The sequence below is a fragment of the Gossypium raimondii genome, chromosome 13, assembly GCF_025698545.1.
Source record: "Gossypium raimondii isolate GPD5lz chromosome 13, ASM2569854v1, whole genome shotgun sequence".
Taxonomy (NCBI): Eukaryota; Viridiplantae; Streptophyta; class Magnoliopsida; order Malvales; family Malvaceae; genus Gossypium; species Gossypium raimondii.
The window spans coordinates 45,649,423-45,659,378 of record NC_068577.1 but is presented as its reverse complement, the minus strand read 5'-3'; the positions used below and the strand labels follow the sequence as shown (position 1 = coordinate 45,659,378).

General features: G+C 33.6%; 1 pseudogene; it reads right to left on the bottom strand.

Annotated features, from left to right (window-relative positions):
* Positions 1-6,377: 6,377 nt before the first annotated feature.
* On the bottom strand, positions 6,378-9,568 carry LOC105784223 (chitin-inducible gibberellin-responsive protein 1-like; annotated as a pseudogene).
* Between the last annotated feature and the right edge of the window lie 388 nt (positions 9,569-9,956).

Genomic DNA, 9,956 nt, shown 5'->3' with positions numbered 1-9,956 from the left:
GAAGAAAAATTTGTGATTGAGCATGAATGATTAGTTTTATTTATTGAGAAGAAGCTCGTTTATTTTTCTTGTTTAGTATTGATTGATGCACTTTCTTTTAATTTAGCATTTGATTTTTTTCTGGTTTGGTAATTTATCAACTCGATCTCAATTATAACCAACTTTTCTGGCTTTTTTTACACCCTTAACCTAAGCTCCATTATAACCTCTTAAAGACCTCTTGATTGGTGTGTCATATCATTTTATAGTGGTGGAGATTTGATTTTCTAGCAAGCTTATGGTAATGACATTTCTTGTTCGACTGTTGAGTGCATATTTCTTGAACCTTATACACTTTGAGTGCTTTGAGTGAGTCTTTAGTGAGGATGACAATTCTTGTTTTTTGAATTAAAGGTGATTACTTAAATAAGGGGTATGTTTTCGTACTTTAAAAAAATCGACTTGGATTGTTTGAATCTTTAGTGCCCTTTTAGTTGAATTGCCAATGCATAAATGTTTGCGAATTATTTTTTGAGACATTATTGATAAGAATTACAAGTTGAGGAAGATTAACTTTAATGTGGGTTGAGGATTTTGCTTGAAGACAAGCAATCGCTTAAATATGGGGATATTTTATAAGTGATAAAAGTAACATATTTTAATCCCATTCTTAATGCATTTTTGGATGATTATTTATGCAATTTGGTGAATTTTATGCTCCTAATCCTTTAAATTCATGTTTATATACTTAGGAGAGCATTTGGGAGAAAAAAAGAGTGAAAAACGAGCGAAAATCAGACAAATAGAGTAGATTTCAGGAGCCACATGGGCTGGGTCTTCCCACATGGGCTAGACACACGGCCATGTGCCAGACCGTGTCGATTTCGTGATTCGCATCCCAAACATGCTGAAAAATGCAACTTTTAGGCTTTTTGGGCATTCTAAAGTCTATAAATATCAAATAGAAGGAGAGAAGAGGGAGCCATCAGAGAATATTGAAGAAATCAACTCGAAGAACACCATTAGAGCCAACTCTGAAGCAAATTTCCATCAAGATTGAAGATCTCCTTTTAATTTCTTTTGAAGTTTTTATGAACTTATTTATTTCATGTGGTTATTCTATCTTTAAGATGTTTTTGTTCACAATTATGAACTAATTTCCTAGATACCTAGGGAGATGAACCCTATGATGAATTCTATTATTTGATTTTTGTCTTATGCGATAAATATTGTATTCTTGTTCTCAGTTATCTATGTTTATCTCTTGTTTTAATCTTTTCGGGATATTAATTCATGTTTAATGTGCTTAAATCAGAGGAGGAAAAGTCTCTGTTTAAGAGTAGACCTAACATAATTGAGTGAATTTGCATGCAATCCTAGAAATAGGACGACATAAATCTACCAGATTAGAGTCAAATCTAATAGGGGAATCCATAGATCGAGTTAATGCGATAATAGGGGTTTTAATTAGAAAGAAATTTCAATTAATCAATCTAGATTCAGTTGCTCTTACTCTCGAAAGAGATATTAACATAATTTAGGATTTCTATGGATCAAGATACCAAGTGAATAAATCATTTAATTCAGATTCATAATGATAGATGAAGTCTAGGTGGATTCTTTCCTGGGTATTGTCTCGCTTATTGGTTATTATTCAATTATTTTCCTGATTTATTCTCTATTGAGTTCTTTAGTTAAATTAATTTAGTAATCTTAGTTTAAAACAGTCACTTCAAATTGTCAGTTAAATAATAGGAAAACGATAATTACTAATATTTTAAGTCCTCGTGGATACGATATTTCTACCCACCGTAGCTAAACTATTTATCAATAGGTGCAGTTGCCTTTGTCGTATTTTTAGTTAGTCACATGACACATCATTAACATTAATAGCTTGACATTAAATTTAAAATTTAATAATTAATTTGATAATTTTAATACATTAAAATTATTTATTATTGGTGTATATATAAAAATTTAATCTTAGTTCTCAAAATACTTTTTAGATTTTAGAGTTTTAAGATCTTTACAAAGAGTTGTTACTCCTATTTTCATTCAAATTTAAAGTGATGTGTAACAAATTGTTGCACACTTTAATAATTTTTGTATCATTAATATTTTAATGATATAATCGTTAAATTTATTAAGATATTTGTACTTATAATGCATGTAAATTTTGAATCAATCCAATATCTCTATTATATTGATCTAAAATATTGTGTGTATATATTTAACAGTTGAATATTTTTTTATATAAAATTAGTAGTTACAAATTTTTAATTTACTCCAAATTTCACATACATGATCTACATGAATAAACATGAAATTTTGGTGGTCAATTTTTAGTGTTTCCATCTACTGAAAATGCTTCAAACCTTTTAAATGTGAAGCTCGGTATGGGTAGCTTTTGTCAAACTTGAGAACCGAGTCATTTCAGTCGTGATATTAGCAAAATGACGGTAAAAGTAGGAGTCATACTGCATTTTAGGCTCTCTACTTAAAAAATGGGCAAATTAACCTCTATATGTTAGATTAAAGAATAAATTGCCCCTTTATGTTAAATTTTTTATCTATTTGTATTGTTAAAATTTTGCATAGCTAATTGAATAACCAAACAATGACATGTGGCGTGCCACATGTACCTCATGCTTACACACAAAGACTAACTTTTAATTGTAGAAATGGATGTTGTGACGACCCGAATTTCAATGGCGTCGAAAAATTTAGTTTTAGGGTTGAATTTCTTAAAACAAGTTGGTTAGAAATTAAAATCGAATAAGTACGTATTAATTACGAAATGTTAGTCTCGAACAATTAGATAGAATTAATTGAGTTTATATATAAAGTATAGGGATTAAATCACAAGTAGAGTAAAATGAAATGAATTAATTGAGGATTTGAAGTAGGTCCTTAGTAAGAAAATTGCCATGTCCTTAAAAGTAATTTTTCCATATTTAATAATAGATTAGTGGCTCGGAGTGATCCAAACCCTTGGCTTCCATCTAGGGAACTTTATAACCATTGATTTCATTAACGATTTTAGTGAATTAAAGTTATCATGTTAAGTATGTTATAGTGGGAGAGAGAATATAATAAAAACAAGTCTCATCCTCTTCATTCTTGATGACCGAACCATAAAAGAAGAAAGAAAAGTTCTTTAGTTTCCTCTCCTTGTCGAACGCCATAATCTATCCCGACGTAGGTCATCTCGGATAAAGGAAAAGTTAAGATTGTTAATGAGTAGTTATAATTCGAATTCATTAAATAATTATATATACACGCTTGACTTGTTAAATGAACGAAAATAGTAAACTGTTAATGTGAATGTGTTTGAAAGGTATATTGCTTGAATATGTTATATGCTTGCCTGTTGATTTATACTTATTAATAATGGAAATTGTCCTTTTAACATTATCAGATAGAGTCACGGGTATAGTTAGCATGCCATAGGGTCTATTTGGATAGGTGGAAGATTCAGCGCTATGTACGTATATATATTGTGATAGTTCTCTAATTCTCTGAGGGCCGAGAATATATCATCAGCCCAAATTTTTCGAGGGTATGAGCGTATTCTAGTGTGGTTGGTGAGACCAACAGCACTTCAGTGCATATACTGATGTGTTGGTGGATTGATCCGAGTATCCATCCTTGAGTCTGATTTTATTAATAAGAATTAAAATGTGAAATTATTTGTCAAACATTTGTGTTATTAAAATATGATAATAAAGGTAATATATTATATGAAATTGATATGGTAAAAATATATGCAAATATCCTGAAAGTGCATCAAGAAAATGTGATTTGTAAGTAAGCGTAGATATGATCATGTTGGAATGATAAATGATTATGAATTTTTTAAAGGAATAATGGTTTGTAGGTATATACGTATTAATGATGATGAATAATATGTTGAATCTTGATACTTAGTTCATTTATTTGATTTAACTACCTTTGTAATTGAATTCTAATTTATGCTAGTATTACTGAGTATGCACTACCCAACGTACAGCTTGCTCAAGTCTCAATCGAGTAATATAGTAAATCAAAGATTTTTAAGCATCCAACTTGATAGTTCGACTCGGAAATCAACTTGTGCCTATTTTGTATGTATGTATGTGTTTTGGTTAAATGGCATATACCTAAGGTGGTTTAAACTTGTTGTTTTAGTTAATGTTTTGGGAGGTTAATTTATCTCTTAATTTAAAGGTAAGTATTCGTGTTTATAATTGATTGGTTGTGTAATTTGTTTAGGTATATGTGGATGAAATGAATACTAGGATTTGTTGGTGAATGAATATGTTTTAATACGTTAATTCGATGGTTTTGCATTAGTATAGAGTTTAAATATGTTTAGGTATATCTTGGTTGAGTTTTCAATATTTGGAAATGTGTATTTTTGGTCATTTAGACATTGAGTCTCGAGACTGATAGAATAAATTTTACCTTATTGTTTAACTAAATGTTTCATGTCTTGAGACTTGTCAAGCTAGTCTCAATATAACCCTATCTAGGTCTTGAGACAAGTGGACTAGTCTCAAGACAAAGGCACATCGAAGCTAAATTAGTTTTGCCCTATTCTAAGTTTCAACAATTGTCTCGAGACATCTAAACTTCAAAGTTAAAATAAGAAAAAAGGGAGGTCTATCTTGAAACCATATCTCAAGGCATGAGAGACTTTGTCTCAATACCTTGTCTCGATATATGAATCTCAATTTCTCGAGACATGTTATCATCGAAGAACAATTGCCAAAATTTAAAACGAGACAATATCTGAAGACATACTAATAAAATTGATAAAAGAAAGTTTGAATTTGAATCTTAATATTGTATTATATTCCGCTTAAACTTTTATTGATTATATTATGATTGATATGTATTGATGTGATCCAATTATTTGTATTTTGCGCATGTTTTGATATGAGTTGCTTTAGCAACGTAATGCGATGTCACATATTTGGATTCGATGATTGAGTCGGGTGTGAAGTGTTACAAATGAATTTTTTAATAAAATGATCAATTTGCTCTTTGATCTAATGTATAAGGACTAATTTGTCCATTTCCTGAGTAGAAGGGATAAAATGTAATTTGACTCCTAGTACAACCTCCCTTAGCTCACCACTCTGCATGTTCCAAAATATTCCCTCTTTCTAGTGATATTAGCTTCGGTAGTGGTCTCGACCTCGTTGGGGCAGCTTAACGACCTTCCAGTTACGCCGCCTCAACTTTTCAGGTCAGTGACTCATATCCGTAAGCTGGTCCAGCTGCTCCTCCGATGGCTAGGGTGGGTGTAGGAGAGGTGGCAGAATGCGAGTATTGGTGTTGGGTCCTCCGAGAAGTCTAGAATTAGGCATCATTAACGTAGCCAGTGGATGGATGGGTGAACGAGCATTAAGCCCGAAATGCTTGTCTGGTTCGGAAGAGGTTTCACTCGCGGATTCTTATTCATCCCAAGCGTGCTCATAGATTAGGTACATCTTTTTTATCCTTTTTCTTATTCCAATTTCTTAGATACAAGTAGAATTTTTAGTTACCTTATTTAATTATGATTTCAGTTAAAAAATTATGTTTTTGAAGTGAGATTTGTATTTTTTTTTTCGTGGGATGGATAAAACAATCTAAATTCGTGTTAAATGAGTATTTGATAAAAATATTTAATCACTGCTCCATATAAATCAAAATCATATGATTTCTTTCTTTCTTTTGTGCGGTAAGTAGATTGGGATTTAACCATTTTGCAAAAATTATTACTCTAAAATTTTTATATTTAAAAAATTAAAATCAGTATTAAATTACATAGTACATAAATATTGAGGTTAAATTTATGTATAAACATGAAGTTAACGGTTTAATAACAAAAAGACAAATGTACTCTTTAAGTAATCATTTTGTAATTTTAAAACATTTTGATCCTTCTCAATTTGATATTGAGTAAATTAATCTCTCTAAAAAATCGGAACAATTTAATTCCTATTAGTTTCGAAAGTAAGTATTTCAAGACAATTGATTACAACATTAATGTTTTCATCAATTTTAATTAATTTTGATTGACATAATAGTAAATTTAATCCTCAAAATTTTCACATTAAATATTCTTTTGAATCTTTTAGATATTTCTTTTTCAAATATCTTTTTCGAATCAGGACTAAATTGTAGAATATGTAAATATTGATAACTCATATAAATCAAAGTTATATAATACTTATTATCCTTAACAGGATTAAATTATTGTTTTAGAGAAATCAATTTAATTAATATGAGATAATTTTACATGATTTTCTCTAGTCGTTTGATACGATGATTATAACATGCCCACTTTGGAATAATAACATGATTAAAACCGATACTTCATAAAATTAATAGCAAAATGAACAAGATATCTACGAAACAAAGAGTCATCATTGACTAATGGTATGAAAATTTATTAGAAAAGGCCCACTTTGGATTATAACATGGTTCAATATACAATATCATCATCATCAATCACTATACCGTACAACAAACCTACCTATCATCTCTAACCTATTGAAAAAAAAAAGAATGTGATTATTTGTATATTACCTTTGTATCATTGTATGTATCTCAGTTGTTGCAGCGCCAAGCAGAAGCCGATATAAGGTTCCGATCCTTCCATCTCAACAACATAGCACCATCCTTCTCCACCAGTGTATAGTGTTTAGAGTAATACCTCAGTAGGCTTCTTATCACTGAATTCACATATGAGCTTAATGGGTATTGTCGGAATCCGGCCATTGTTAGCCTGGACTTCCATTTTCCCAACAGCTCGTGGCGTTCCACTCTCTCCTTTCCCTCGCAAGCAATGATATTCACAATATCCCTGGCTAGGCATTGCTGCTCTACGTTGATTCTTTCTTTTCTGTCCCTTGGAAGTGTCTCGTCGATGGACTCAAATATTGCTAAGTAGTACTCTAGAGTCTCGATAAACCTGGGGAGGAAAGGGGCCGTGTTTGTGTTTGACTCTTGTTCTAATAATGTGGTAACCTTGGGAGAAAGTGACTTCACCAGTCGTAGAATCCCGTCCCTAGGGTTGTTCACGTCAACGCTCTCGTCAGGGGTGTGATGGAGCTGCAGCGGGAAGTTGACAGCCAGAGCCTCCCCAGGCCTGAGACTAAGCATGTCCCTTGTGACATCTGGGGCGAAAACTGGCACTCCGTGAAACTCAACTGGAATATTGAACTTTTCAGATAGTGCTGACAAACGCCTTCCAACAGCTTCCAATCCACCACCACGAGCGTATTTCGAGACAGGATCATCAATTCCTGTAATCCGGACACGAGGAGCTCCACCTGGTCTGGCTGCAAGTGCTTGCAAGAGAGTCACCCATTGTGTCCCCTGAGCAATCTGGAAATCAATAATGTGGATGTGATCTTCATTTCTGCATGCTTCAGCAATGGCCCCATTGGCTGCCATGTAGCCGAACTTCAAGTACGGGCAAATTTCATACAGGATATGCATGTAGGAAAGCAACTCCTTGCCTTCAGGCTCTCTGCAACGAAGGGCACGATATATGTTAGACCCCGATGCTTCCTTCCTTGCAACCAACCCTTCTACCATGTAAGCACCAAGACGTTGGATTGGTTCTCCAGCAATAGACACAGCATCCTTAGCCTTTGCAATCAACTCATCAAATTCATCCATCTTGTTTTCGGAGAGTGCTTTAGCACATGCAATCAACAACTGCCTCAGATTGCCTGGCGGAATACCATGCAAAGACAAATCCTCTATCGCTTTCTGACGTTTCTCAACATGAACAGCTTCAGCTGACTGCCGATGCCTAGAGACAAAGGATGTTTGAGGCTGAAGCACCAAAGAACCTTGGGACTCCTGACTCCATGTCCTAGACCGCGGGCCTGTTTCCCGTGGTCTACTAACACTTGGGGTTGTTACATCTTTATCCCTGTCCGGCTCCCTGAGTGCGCTATCTAGTTCCTGCGAAGTGTATATCATTTGGTGGCTCAAGTTTGCATATTGTGTATAAGAACTTCCACCAGAATAGAGTAGTAAGCTTTCGCCCCTGCAGTTTAGAGAAGGACTCAAGGGATGGAAATAATTGTTAGACTCAAGTGAAGAGTTACAAGAAGGGCTGGGTCCTGAGAGCTTATCTGTGGAACTATGCTGCTCTTGGCTGTCACTCGGTGTGGTGTAGGTACAACAATCAAATTTAGTCGAAAAGGGCGAATTGGGTGAGTTTCCTATGTCAGATTTCGAAGAACTAAACAGCCTATTACGATTGAAGAAATAGTTGAATAACAGATTGAGTTGGATAGGCCGAAAAGCTGGTGCGAATCCATGCTACACGTTCGGCATCAGCTTTCCAGTCATGGAAAATTTACAGGCATCTTAAGACAGGATTGTCAAGCCCCTCTTGTCACAATGACCACAAGAAACTTCAAAACTGTTTTAGAAGTTATAGTGTTATACCTTGAGGAAAACAAATTTGACCTGCAAAAACAAGGCAAAAAAACCATTAAGTTTTATATGTTCGCAATTGCAGTTGACAAACTAAACCAGAAAGAGAAAGCGAAACAGAGAATCCAAGTCCTACTTTAGAATTAATTTATGATTTCTTGGCCAGCAAGCTAAAGGTAGCTTGATGGAAAATGTTGAAACTCTATCCAGTATATACATAAAACACAAAACAATGGTATATATGTCCCATCATCACACAATTTACATAAAGGGATTACTTCCGAATAGACTGAAGCAAACCTAAAAGGTAAAGGAAAGACCTCTAAAATCGAAACAAACTGAACCAACATAAATCAGATACTCATGAAGTCATGATAACTCACAAAGTTATAAGACCCTATATCTGAAGAATTTTGTTGCAGAGTATTTTGTGTGGATGCCCATGATCATGAAGTGATGATAACTTTTCTGTTTTTGTTAACAAAATCAAATTTTCAGTATTAGAATCCTAAGATTTCCAAATATCCACATATGCCATCTACTTGAGAAGCTACTACATTTAACCATTACAAATTGACAATATATACAAAGTAAACAAATTTAAATCATGGCTCAACAACACCATATTACCAGCACTACATTTCCTAATAGAAAATACATACATACATACATACATACATACATACAGTAGAAGCTTAAAACAGTTGATCTCTTTATTCGTATGTATATGATTTGCCCGATTAAGCAAGAGAGCTAAATTTAGAATAAAAAACCCTGAAAGAGAAAATCTTTGATAATCTTTTCGACTGAACAAACCAAGTTTCCCAGAAAACAAACAGCTTCTAATTAGAAACAAAAGCCCAGAGAGCTTTTGCTTACAAACTAAAATATAAGCACTTAAACTAAAATTGTACAAAAGCACTAAAATTCAGCTACCTTTTTCATGTAATAGTAACCAAAATGAAAACCAAGAAAGCCAGTTGATAACCAAACAATTCAAAAGAAACACCAAGAAGGAAAAACACAATTTAACAGTAAATTTTGGAAGCTTACCTGGAAATTATTGTTTCTCAGGAATCAAAAAATCAAAACCCAAAGCTCCAAATCAAGAAAAAAAGAAATTCAAAGTTTGAAATCGGAAGACAAAGACAAAGCAGGCAAGAGATTCCTATATTTATAGGAGGGAAACGAGGAAGGTTGTAACGGAATTTTTTTTAGACGGAGAACTTAACGGTAACTGTTTTTTAAACGGTTGAGGGAGTCCTTTTTGTACTGCGAAGATTAACGGCGTTAACATAAAACTAACGGCCGCCGACAATGCGCCCACGTTCGACAACATTCTGCGTTATTTCCTTTCTTTTTGAGTTCTATTTATTTTGTTTTTGGTTTTACTTGAAAATGACGTGGCAAAAGACAACCGCTGTCCCACGCGCCTTTCTAGACTGTGTCAAATAAACTCCATCATCCCTTGCGTACTCAACAGGATTTTATCATTTTAAAAGTGATCCCGTCAATCGTGTTTTTCTAAACATCCATTAAAAATTATTTAA